Here is a 13424-nt window from a genome sequence, read left to right on the forward strand (position 1 = left end):
GCTTCCTATGTAGGCAAACATTCCTGTTGTAACTCCTCGCACTAGCGATTTAGTTTTCCAATAAAGACAAGGAATGAATCCTGGAATATAGAAAATCTCAATAAATAGCAACTCTGTGGACAAGATCTACACCATTAAAACAGCATAAGTGACATGTAAGATGAAGAAGCTGATGACTGTATACGGAAAAACTGAATAAAAAAAAAAATATGATCTCTGGAGCACAATGCTAACCTGGGAAAACAAGCTTTACCCGTGACTCAACTACAGATCCGCGGGATTTTAACCCGTATGGCACTTATTTTAATAAGTAAAACACGCCACCTGCCACCCACAATTTCAAAAGGAAAGTAAAACCAAAAATTACAAGAATGTGAAAAATTACACAAATGGACTAATATATTAGACAATTAAGCATGGTTCTATTCCCAAACCTGACATTCCATCAACACTGCTGCATCTAGTTACTTAGCGCAATTTTATTGTGCAGGAGGGGGCAAAGGAACATTTTGTAGAGTTCAAAAAAGGGATGTTGAAAAGACTCCCTTAAGGAGGCATTTGCTGCAAAATCCTAGATTAAGATTACACACAGTAGACCAGTCAATTTTGCTTGGCACCAGGCTGTTTTAATTTCCTCATAAACTTAACATAGCTTTTCTTCCTCATCCTCAAAAAGTTAAGAGGACTTTCTTCTCTCCAAAGCAATTCAAGCTGATACATCAACTGCTGCAAGATACCGTATTGACGTACTATAATACTTGAGGAAAAACAAAAAGAGAAAACTGGCAATTCAACAGGAGGCTTTTTAATGACGCAAGAAGACTTAATTTAAGGAGAGTAAATTTAACATACATGCCCTGTTTAACTTCTTTTGCCGCCCAAAGGGGACGTGGAATTTTAACTTTCCTGGCTGGTCTAAACTCAAAGAAAACATGGAGACTACATAAGCGAATGTTTACTTAATGCTGAACTCAGGGCTACAGGAAGTTAGCTACTAAAGAGTAGTTACATTAGGCGTGGATATTTATAAACCAACTGCAACTAGTGACCCAGGATTCAATTACAACATCCACCCTCTTATTTCAGCATATGGGCAAATCACCAGTGGAGTCAAGAATAAATTCATTCTGCCCTACTGGCGCTTTAGATCGGGTTACACAATCCCGGGGCAGAACTGCCTTCGCCTAGCCCTAAAGCATCAGGTACTAAGTACTGTACTAAGTCAGCGTCAGGACATTTCAAAGCGAGAAGGAAACTCAAGAGTGGCCAGAACCAACTTAGCCAGCCCATAATCCCGAATTCAGGAATTTGTCACGTCACTTGAGATCAGAATGAAATTAAGTTTTGATCCCTTTGGGATCTCTTAGCGCACAGTCAGCCCGCTATCACTGCAAGGGAATCCAACCCTGGCTCAAGAAAAACTACTTAGTGCGGAACTCGTGTCTTTTTCGCCCACCGGAGGGGGCCGCATGGGTCGGGTCGGGCAAGGAGCCGGGGCGCTAGTTTGGGGGCGCAGCGGGGCCAGGCGGGGGTGGCGAGCGCGCGTCCCCCCGCCCGCTCAGGCGGCGTCGAGGCGCGAGGAGCTCAGCCAGCCTTGCAGAGGGAGCTCTCGGCAGCTCTGGGGTCCCTCTACTCGCAGCCGCAGCAGCGCCGCCTGCGCCACTCGGTGGAGACGGAGACCAGCGGCGGCGACGCGCGGACTAGGAGCGACCGCCGAGCAGCCAGGCGGCGGAGAACGCTCGCAAGGCGGCCAGGTAGGTGCCGGGGACCGGGTAGGCTGGAGAATGGGCAGCCCGAGAGGCGTCGCCAAGGGCTCGACACCCATATTGCACGGAGACCCGGTTGCGCGTGCGGCAGCTGTCGGTCTGGACTCTTGAGCAAAGGAGGCGCGGAAGCCGGGGCGCAGAGATCGCCTCTCGGCTGAGAGGCCATCCGCCGCGGGAGGGGCGGAGGGCAGAGGGCGGGCCGCGGCCGGGCGATCGGCCGGGCCAAAAGCCGGCCTCGAGGGCAGAGACAAAGGAAGGAAAATGGAGTCGCCAGCGCGCGGGCCTCTGTTGCTGCCGCCGCCGGAGGCCTAGCGCGCCGTCGGGAGGGAGGCCTAGCGGGAGGGTGTGGGGGGTGGGGAGAGCCGGCCGGGCCGCGGCGGCGACGGGCAATGGCGGCGGCCGCGCCGCAGCAGGGACGGTAGAGGGAGACAAACACCCCCCGGCGGCGGCGCTGGCGCCGGGCTGCAGCCAGCGCCGACCGGAGCGGCCCCATCGTGACACCTAGAGGCGGCCCGCGAAACCTCCTCCACCCGGGGCCCCCTTACCTCCGCGCCACACCCCCCGCAGCGCTCGCTCCGCCGCCGCTCCACCGCTCCGGCCACCCGGCGTCCCCAGCCAGCTCCGCGCACCCGCACCGGCTACCGCCGCCGCCGCTGCCGCCAAAGAAGCAGCTCGGCGCACGGTTTAATCGCTCCACAGGCTCGGACACAAAATGGCGGCGGCACGGTGCAGTGCGCCTGCGTCGGCGCTGCCGGGGCCGCGGGTGCTGATAAGGGAAGGGACGGGTGGGGGGGCCGGCCGGGCGACGAGTGGAGGGCGGGGGAGGAAAGGTGAGGGGAGGGGCTGGCGCAGGGCAGCATGGGAGGCGGCCCCGGGCGCCAACTTTCAAAAGCGGGCGCGATGGCGTCACGGGACGCGCCGCGGGTCGCGTTAGGCCGCACGCGCTCTCGCCGGGTCGCGCGTGGGCTCTTAGGGCGCCGCGACGTCCGGGCTCCTGCTGGGTGGGGCTTCCTGGGCGGAGGCTGCCGCCTCTGGGCGGTCCAGGATCCCGGCGGGGTTGACCTGGTTCCTTAACCGCAGTCTCCCGCCCTGAATCCGTAAGGGCGGGGATAGAGGGGAGGGTGTTTAGAGGAAGCGCGCGCGGGGCTAGGCCGTGGGGCTGAGGCGGCTCTTGGGCGGGGCCCCGCCCTCAGTTTCCGCCCTAGTCTCCGCCCTAGGCGGGCCGGATCCGCCCTCTGAGCGGCGCACCGCAGCCCGCCACCGGGTAAGGCCGGGCGGGTACTCTCTCCCAGCTCCTCAGAAATCCAGCGCCCGCAAGCGACAACGAGAAGGACTGTACTTGACCAGCAGTTTGGGGGGCTCTCTCCGCCCTCCAGAGGACCTCCTAATACCGGCTGTGAGAGAAGAGGCCGAGGGCCTTCTGGGGTGCCCGGGCCACCTCAGCCAGGCGAGGCCAGTCGAAGGCTAGACTTGATGCTTTCAAACGAGCGTAGAAGTCTTTTGCCGAAAGGACTTTATGTATTGGCACGGTGTAATTCTGTATTTTAAAATGTACATTTCTTGTCTTTGCCCGAGAGCTGTTGAGATCTTTGTGGGCGGAGTCCTTCAGCCCCACAGTGCGGTCGCCCCTCCCTCTCCCTAGGATGCACCTGCAAACTCTACCCAACCAGCAGTGAAGTTCACTGAAGACTAACTGGAAGATATTCTTGTGGCTCAGGGAGGAGAGCCTGTGGTATTTATGGGAATTTGACTTTAAACGATTGTATTCTTAACTCCCTTACCTTAGATCACGGAGAACAAACGGACCCAGCGTCAAAGGAACAGCTTTTGCTCCATGAGCTGATTGTTACATTATGAGAATGCTAGCCCAATGTTGACAGATCTTCTGTGTTGTTTTTTTTTTTTTTAAGGAAATCTGGATTTTTTGTGTGTAAAATATCTGGGTATTGGAGATGCTTTAAAACTGCATGAGCTGATTAAGCCAAACTTGTGAACTGTCATTTTATGACCTCTAACTTGGAGGAAAGAGTGAAGAGAAGTTCCAAGGCCAAATTCTAGGCACTCCAGCATTTAGATAGAGTAATGGAGAAGGAGACTGAGAGGGAGCAGCCAGGAAGGCCAAAGGAAATCCAGAGTATTGAATTTGGAATCCAAGGGTAGAGAAAATTTTAGATAGGGGAGTGGTTAACTGCATGTAGTGCTGCTAAGAGGTAAACTCGGGCCAGAGACATGGCTATATTGGATTGGTTACCTTGAAGGTTACTGGAGATCATCATTGATGACTTTGGCTTGATTCATATCAGTAAATCAGAGGTGTGGACCTGACTGGAATGGGTTGAAGGGTGAATGGGAAAGTGAAGAAATGGAGACAGCACAGGTAGGCAACATGAGAGAAGTTTAGCTGTGAAGGGAGCCAAGAAATTCAGGGATAACTGGAAGGATATGGGGTCAAGGGAGGAGATGTTTTGAAAGATAAAAGGATTTTAGAACATGTTTATTTGTCATTGGGAGTGATACAGGAGAGCATGAGGCCAAATGGGATGAAATCCATGGGAGGATATAAGGAAGCTTGGAGAATTGACCCTGGATGGAAACAGTATGCTTCCACTGTGATAATTAGGGTAGCATAGGTGAAGGTTGATGTAAATACAGGGGAGAGGCAAAGCAACTTTGCAGTTTTCCTAGTAGAACCACCTTGGCGGCATTGGGAACCCAAAACTTAAATTTGTGATTATGAATTTAAAGTTAAACCAGTTGGCCTAGTGTGTGGTTTTTCTCCAGCAACATTCAGCTGCTTGGGTACAGACTTGAGGAAAAGGGATAATTTGGTTTCTCAGCACCAGGACCCAAATTTTATGATTCCTAATCTCAGGTACTTGCCTTATATGATTAGCTGTTATTCTAGAAATGTGTGAAGTATTTGGAAAATTTACATGTGACCCCTTCTTGTAGAAACCAAATGATTCCAGTTGTCTCTTAGGTACACCTGAGGACTCAAGCATAAAGAAAAGGCAAACTTAGAGGAAAATGACCAGATGCCTCTGGAATATTTCCATTTTTCTCCACTCCTAACAGCACCTGGTGTACTCAGGAACTACATACTAGGGAAAATGCTGACTTGCACTTAAGTTCTTAGCTTTTTTTCCTTTCTAATACCTTTAATAATCTGATTAATTCACTTTTTCTAAGACTTTGCCTCAAACCATCTTCTTTATCTTTAAGCTACAAGAATGTCTTCTAAAGCTTTATTGTGGGTAAATATAAAGCAATGTATTTAAATGGGAAAAAAACCTCAACTCTATTTACAATTATATTCACAGCTGCTGTGGTCTGAATATTTGTGTCCTCCCAAAATCCTAATGCTAGATGTGATGGTATTACTAAGTAGGGCCTTTGGGAGGTGCTTAAGTCCCTTAAGTCCTGAGGGTGGAACCCTTATAAATAGGACTACTGCCTTATAAAAGAGGCTTCATAAAAATCCTTAGCCCCTTTGACTGTGTAAAGACACAGCAAGAGAGCACCAGCTATGAACCAGGAAAATGGCCTTCACCAGAATGTGACCATGTTGGTGACTTGACTTCAGATTTTCCAGCGTTAGAACTGTGAGCAGGAAACATCTGCTGTTTATAATCCAGTCAGTGGTATTTGTTATAGCAGCCCAAACAGACTGATAAGTACTATATATCATATCAGCTATAATTACAGCTATGTGACCTCTGAGGTCTCAGAAGCCAGGAATGGGGTCCAAGTGGCCTTGGAGTCTGCTATCTGAAGACTGAGATCCCATGTGCTGCTCTGACATGGCCAAGAAAATGATGAGGATCACTAGGAAGGAACAAAAGGAAATGTTTTCTTCTTGTAGGAAGTGGTGATGTGTCCTACTTGGTAAAATCAGCCTCAAAGTCCATGGAACAGAAAGCCGAACCAAAAGGACAGGATGTTTTAGGCTGGCAGAAACAAACCAAGAGGGAAAAGTAATATGATGTGAACCTGCAGAACAGTCAGGATGATAAAAATAAGGACAGGTTTGTTCTCCGCATTGTTATCCCAGACTGCCTCACCCATGAGAATTTTGGTGATTTAAAACCACTCAGTGAGTTATTGAAGTGTTCTTCCCATGGACAGTCTTAGGTTTGTAGTCCACAGGAGTTCAGGGCATTATCAGCAGAAGGTTGTCAGCTTACCACATGGCATTGGTGAAGTCACCACATTCTAGGATCTGGCCTTCAGCCTTGAGAGTAGATTCCTTCCTTAGGGACTCAAGTTCACAGGAGCTTGCTGGATAAGTAGAGCGCCGTTTTACTTACTGGCAAGTGGACTGGTACTCACATGCTGGCAAAAGGCATGTTCTCTCCCTATAGGAGAGCCTCCTGGGAAACCATATACTAGAAAACTTTGGTGAGCAGTTAATTAGATTGGGATGTTATTTATATAACTTAAATGTTTAATATCACTCTCTCTGGATGCTGGAGTCAGATTATCTGGCATTTGAGTCCTGTCTTAGCTCCTAATTAGCTGTGTGATCTTGGGTGAATTAGTAACAACTCAACTGCAGGTTTCTTCTCTATAAGATAGGATGATAATTGTACATCACAAAATGGTAAGCATTGAATGAGAAAATGCAAGCAAATTTAGGCATAATTCTAGGTACCAGTAATCATACAATAAATGTAAACTATCATTATTTATTTTTATACTTCTTGTTACCCATCCTCACTCCCAAATCCATCTTCTGATGGACATGATCTTTATAGATTTATTAATAGTTATCTTACTAGTAGGCTTTCCTTGGCCTGGGAGTCATTCTTTCTGGGAAAAGTGTACTTTATGCTATAATTCTTAGGAGAACAATTCTATTTCCAAAATCTTCCTTAGCTCCTACTGTTGACCCCATGTAAAGCTTGCAATAATCTTGATTATTTATGGGTTTTTTTGGAACTTATTAAGCAAGAGAATCAACAAATGGAGGAGAGATATGTTGCTTTTCTAAGTAATTTTCTAAGATTTTCTTCCTGCCTACTTTAGGACTAAGACCTAAAGCTACACCTGAATACTCCTACTGCTTCTGTGTCCATCGAGGACATGTGTGAGATGTAATCCAATTTAGTAAATACTTATTGAGTACCTGCTATGTTCAGCTCCCTTTCTAGGCACTGCGGATACAAAGATGACCCAAGATGTGTTTCCTGTCCTTAAACTCAGAGTTTAATGGTCAGAATGGTTAGGAAACAAAACCAAACCAAAAACATTAATTGTTATGATGGGAAGAAATGGACTCATAAAGGAGCAAATCATTCCCCAGGAGTATATGGTTTCAACTGGGTGTTAAAGGATCAGAAGGCATTAACAAGCAAGCAAAGGCATATAAGGTGAAGAGCCATAATCAAGGGCAAAAATGAGCACAAGAATGTTAAGAGAGACAGCAAGTCATCCCACACCATTAGACCAGGGTGTAGTGATGCTAAACCTTGTAAGACATTTGGAAAGCTTTCAATGTCAACTGCCAGAGCCAACCACTTTCTCCTAAATTTTAAAGATCTGTTTTTCTACATCATCTCCTACCCAGATCCACAGGAATTTTTTCCCTAATTGATGTCTGTTTTCTTCAGACCCCTGTAAAAACCCTGTTTATTTTTGCTCTCTAAAGTCTAAAGGACTTTGCCTAGCCCTGCATCTCACACTTGGGAAGTAGTTTACTTTTGTTTTCTGTGCTCTTACTTGCATTTTTCAGATATACATTGATCACCCTTTAATACTCCATCTCAGCTTTCCTTTTTTTCACTTTTTAAAACACCTTCATGCCTGTCCTTTAAATTGATGCTCACAGGTCTTTTTGAAGAGCCACCCACAGTTTTGTCCTAAACTCAAGTAAAGTGACTTGCTCAGAATCCTCCAGTAACTTGCTGGCAAAACCAGAATGAATACTCAGATCTTCCATCCCCACCCTCTCTCTTCCTGTTCTTTCCTGGCTGCTCAGGGCTCCTCACTCTGTTAGGTAACATTTCCATTTTTATAGGGATCCTCTGGAGATGACTCTTCAGCTCTGGGGCTGCTGGGGAAGAGGGAAGGGAAGGGAGGTCTATCAGGCAGGCTCTGGGTCTCTGCTCCCTCATTCTCTCCCACTTCTCCAAATTGTATGTGGTTTGTTTAGGGGGAATAAAGGTTTCTGCCCCTAATGCAAGTTGGACACTACTACCTTAACCCAAAGGAAGGGCTTTAATGGTGGAAATTTCAGGCACCAGGAGAGCAGATAGCAGAGGTATGTGGAGTCATGACTTATTAATCTATAAGTAAGCCCTGAATAACTGCATGATGCTCAGGTCTGTGCTCAAGGCTAAGTAATTCTGGAGACAGATTATGTCCCTAGCCCTCAAGTGCCTTATATTTTGTCTTATGTTAGTCTGGAGACAAACTAAACTTCATGAACATTAGTAGGTAAAGGATGGAGAAGCAAGTAAGAGGTATGGGCTGTAGGTATGGAAGGAACAGATTGGTCACTGACAACTCTTTAGTCATATGAGACTGAAGTAGAGCAAGGATAACTCTCAAGCCTCTACTCTATACCTTTCTCTTCTTGCCCCAGATCCACATATCCAGCTTCTTTCTGGACTCTTCCTCCTGGATGGCTCCCAGGCCACCCTATGAGCCTTGTCTCTCACCTCCCAATCTGCTTCTCTAGGGTTCCCCCTTTTCAGTGAAAGATACCACCATCCATCCATCACTCAGGCCAGACATCTGGGCTTCATTCTCTCTCATCTCCCACATGCCATCCATCTCCAAATCCTGTCCATCTGCCTTTGGAACAGCTCCTCACTGTAACCTATTGTCTATCCTCACTACCTCCAACCTGGCTCAGGCACTCTCACTTCTCCTAACCACAGCTCCAGACTCCTCACTGCTTCCTGCCTCCTCTCTCTACGCAACTGCCAGAGCAACCTTTAAAAAGCACTGATGTGATCACAAAATTTCCCTGCTTCAAGCCCCAGGATGACTCCCCAGTGCCCTGGGGGTAAATTCCAAGCTCCTTAGCCATTCCATAAGGCCTTTCTAACTGGCTCCTGTGTAGTCAACCTGCTTGTCTCCTTCACCAGTCTGACCTCAATCTCCCTATACTGTCCCCGGCTCAAGTTTCCATTCCATCCCTTAATTAAGAACCCAGTGGTGAAAGTTCATTCTAAAGAGCTATGTTTCATGGGAGACTATGGGGGGATGTTTTGATTATCCAGGCTTTTTCTGCATTAAGCTTACCGTCCTTTCATACTCAAAATGTTTTCATATTGTGTTAAGTTTTAGAGGTATTCATCGAAAGCTTGACCACTTACTATATATTTGGCCTTATTAGCTGGGGACAGTAAAGGCAGATGCAGCCTAATTAAATAGAGAATTACCTGGAGTATGTACTTATGTATGTATGTATTTTCCTGGGATACACCTAACTTAGCCATAATGTATTTTATTTTTATATATTCATTTAAATTTTTTAGTTTTATATTTTCCAGTTTTATTGATATAATTTAGGTATAACATTGTATTATAGTATACAACATAATGATTTGATATATGTGTATATTACGACATGATTACCAAAGTAAGTTTAGTTAACATCTATCACTTCACAGTTAGACTTTTTTTTTTTCTTGTGTTGAAAACTTTTAAGATCTACTCTCTTAGAGCACGTATTTAAAATATAGACTCCCTGGTCTCTGAATCTCCAGGAAAGTTCTAAGGTGAATCTTAGAATTGAGTAAGTTGGGAAGACCGAGGTGATTTCATTCATAAGAAATATCCAGAATCAGCAAATTGATGGAGATCTGTGGTTACAGTAGATTAATGGTTGCCTCAGGGTCTCGGGGACAGAGAAAGGTAGGGAATGCAGAGGCCCCAGGGATGGTACCTAAGGGGTGCAGAGTGTTTTGGGGGGTTGATAAAATCTCTAAAGTTGATTGTGGTGATGATTTCACAATTCTGTAAATATATTAAAAGCCATTAAATTGTACATTTAAATTGCATAGCATGTGGACTAAATCTCAATAAACTGTTTAAAAACAAAACAAAAAACTTGGACTGAGCTCTGCAAGGGAAGGCACCAGTCATCTTTCTCAGACTTGGGTGATGCCTGTTACCTAGTAGAATAGTTGCAAATACTTATGGATGTAGATATTGGAGGGTACAAAGTAAATGAGCAATTGCAATGGGGTATAGTACTAGGGGAAACAGAGGCTTCCGTAACAGGAGCATAGTGGAAGGGAAGCTTCCTGAAGAAATTTACGGTGTGTAGGTTGAAGCCTATCAGGTGAACAGGGATTAGCAAGGCAAGATGAGGGGTGGGAAGAGTGTACCATGGAGAGGCGAGCAAGCCCTGCAGGTGGTTCAGTGAGGTCCAGTGCACACTGAGAAGTTAGATGGCAGAAGTGAGGCTGGATAGAGGAACACACATAAAAGGCTTTGTGAGCCAGGTTGAGGGGGTTGGAATTTTTCCTAAGAGAAAGCGAGACTGTAGTGATAGATTTATGTTTTTAGAAATCACTTTGCATCTTGGAGAATGGACAGAAGGGCAAGACCAGAAGCAGGAGGCCTGTGATGGAGCAGTTTTAATGTTTATGTGAGAGGTCAACATGTCCAGAACCTGAGTGGTCCCAACAGGAATATACAGAAACAGAATTTAGAAATATTTAGGGTATTTAATCAAGAAGATTCTGGTGGCCGGGATGAGGGGACAGAGGAAAGAGTCAAGGATGAGACCGAGTGGTGTGGCCTGGGTACCTGGGCAGTTTGTAACCTCAGGAGCCTTAGGGAAGAAACAGGTTTTGAGGTGGTAAGTTTGATTTTGAGCATGCTGTTCAAAAGGAGGTGTCCAGTCAGCTGTTGGATCTAGGAGTCTGGAGGTGAGGAGAGAGCTGTGTGAATAATTGGCATACAGCTTCAGCAGATAGACAGAAGCCAGAGAAATGGATGAGGTAGTTCAAGTAGTGTGTTTCAAGACAGAGGAGAAAAAGGCCTAGAATGGAATCCTGTGGAGTGATGTTTGTAAGAGGATGCTTGAGGAAATGTGGAGAAGGTTCTGAGGAGATTCAGAGGAGATAGCTGGAAACACAGGTGTTAGCATGACAGTCTGCTTATTCAGCTGCTCCAAGTCAGCATTTATTGAAGATCTGTATGCCCTGGGTGTCTTCAGAGGTAAGTGAGACTTGACCATTGACATCACACTCAAACTGGTCATCACCCCACTGTAGCTTTCTGAAACAAGAGACCCCTTCTTACAGATCAGTGACAGTCTCTGCAAACAATAGATGTTCTTTAGCAGTTCATATAGGCCCCAGAGTCCTTCCCAAGCTCACCCTCCTATATTACCCGGGCCCAGAGAGCTGGGTCTGGCAGACAAGCCAAGAGCCTTCTGTCCATAAGTGATGGACGGCCTAAATAAGGCACTCCAAGGCTATTGGGGGTGGGGGGTGGGGCGAATGTCATAGGCCTAGGGTTCAGCAAATTGTACCCACACATCAGGCAGAAGCACACAAGGAAGGCACCCCCACTTTGTGGGCGAGACAAAGAAGCAGTCCTCTTCCCACATGCCAACCCATCTGCTTTTTTGCCTTTACCAACATGCCTTTTTTCCTTCTTATTTTGGTTCTCTGCAGCTTTGAATACATGAAGAAGAAGAGTGGGAGACAGAAGAAAAGGTAAAGTTGGAAGAGAGCAAAAGGGGAGGGGAGCAGGGGGAGCCTCCAGTAATCACCAACACAATAAATTGTATCCTGGACTATCTCAGCCTCGTCCCCTTTTCTTTTTTTTTTTTCCTTTTTCTTTTTTTGCAGTGTGCACTTACTAGTTTTCTCTGGGGAGAGTCCCAGTGATGATGGCCAAGGCATGGCTGTGGCCTTCATGGACTTGATTGATGGGGCATTTCTCTGTGTCACAGACCTTGGAGGCGCACTTTCTTCTGTCCTCTCACAGAGGCTGGCACAGGCTCTCCCTGTCCTGATGCCTTTGACTCCTGACATCAACCTCCCAATTGAGGCAGCAGGCTCTCAACTGTCCAGTCCAGGACAGAAATGAGTGCCTTCCCACAGCTGTGTGACAGCAGAGTAGGAGGTGGAGGTGTGCCGGGAGTAGCTTTGCCCTGTGGGAGGACCTATGGGAGGCACCTGTGAGGCTGTGTGTTTTGGGGACACAAGAGTGAAGACAAGGGCTCTTCCTGCCCTCCACCATCTCAGATCTGGGCCTGAACCTGGGTTTAGGAAGCTGTCCAGTCATTGATGAAGAGGGGTGCATGGCTGTTCTGGGGTTGATCCACACTGCTCTGAGCTAGGCAGGCTAAAGAGGCCTGAAGCTCTTTTTGTCTTGGCCTTGACAGTCCTTCAGCTGTACCTAGTAGGCTCACAGTGCTCTAATTCTAGCTTCTGCCCCCCTGACCCTCACATCCACGGTCGGCTAGAGCTGAATACTAGGCCCTGGCCTCAGGACTCTTCCTCGCAGAGAACAGTTAGGTGCCCTATCCCTTCCCAGAATTAGAAAGCAGGGATGTAGGGCCATTCAGATTTTCAGTGACAATCCCATTTAACCCCTGGCTGAGATTTTTTTCCATCCTACATTTCTTGCCCAGACCCTCTCCTCTCCTGTAGATTGAACAGTGAGCTGGTGCTGTCCCAGTCACCCCTGCCTGCACTTTACCAGGACCTGGTCAGCCAGTGTTCACTTCCTTTTTCCCCACGACACAGGCCATACTTTGGAAGCAAGTGGACAGTCCTGCCCTACCAGTGGGCCTCTTGTGGGGCCTCAGGCCTGAGGGGCTATTAGGGGAGGTTCTGGGACTGCAATCCTCCTGCAGGGGCCCTTGGGACAGGCCCAAGCTGTGGCTAGCTTTGGGTGCTGGCTTGGTCTCTTATCACTTGTTTGCCTTCCCCACCTGCTACTACCCCAGCTGACCACCTAAAAAAACTGAGATGCACCATCCCTCCATGCCACCCTTCATAGTTATAGACGGAGCACAGATCTGTGCTGAGGGTTGTCTGCCCCCAACCCCACGCCCACCCCCACCCAACTGGAATGAGCCACCTGCATCCACACACAGGTGTTTCCTGTCCTTCCTGTTACCGTTTCTTTTTTGTTTTGTTTTTTTTCTGCTCAGCTTGGCTTCCCCATCAGATGGTTAAGGACCCAGCCAAACCTCTTCATATACAGCTCTAAAACTTGGGGGGTGGGGAGGAGGAAGGGCTCTCTGGGGATCTGGGTCACCCCCCCGGGGGGTGCCTGTTGGCACCTCATTGGCTCTTCCTGAGTGCAGGCACACACATTCTCCCTAGGGTGTCACGCTGCTGTGCTACCGCCACAGGTACTAAGACACCAGAGTGGGCTCAAGGAGTGGGGAAGGCCCTTTTCACTGTCTCCTTGCCTTTGGATAATGAAAGTTCTGGAGGGAGAGGGGAAGGGTGGAGGACCTGTCCAGCCTTGAGTGTGGGCCTCCCTCAGGCCCTCTTTAGAACAGGATTGCCAAACTGAAGTCCTACCCCACCCTCAAGTTCCTCCTGTTGGACTCAGCTTTCTGGGGTTAATAAGCTCATGTGAGCCCTCTCCCTGGAGCCCTCCTTCCTGAAGCAGCATGGGTCAGCCAGCTGTGAGGCCAAAGGGTTCAGTCAGGTTTGTTATTACAGACAGGAG

General features: G+C 47.7%; 1 protein-coding gene across 4 annotated transcripts in view; it reads right to left on the reverse strand.

Annotated features, from left to right (window-relative positions):
* Window positions 1–13424, reverse strand: part of CTCF (CCCTC-binding factor) — a 55518-nt gene that overhangs the window by 42049 nt on the left and 45 nt on the right. For 2 of the 4 annotated variants that reach the window (XM_031458244.2, XM_031458245.2), the window contains exon 1: window positions 2312–2507. The exons of 1 other annotated variant lie outside the window; for it this stretch is intronic. The gene's annotated coding sequence lies outside the window, so the exon portion shown is untranslated. Of the gene's footprint in view, window positions 1–2311; window positions 2509–13424 lie in introns of those variants that run through there. One more of the 4 variants, XM_031458249.2, reaches the window with a different exon arrangement.

Source organism: Camelus dromedarius, chromosome 9 (assembly GCF_036321535.1).
Source record: "Camelus dromedarius isolate mCamDro1 chromosome 9, mCamDro1.pat, whole genome shotgun sequence".
Classification (NCBI taxonomy): domain Eukaryota; kingdom Metazoa; phylum Chordata; class Mammalia; order Artiodactyla; family Camelidae; genus Camelus; species Camelus dromedarius.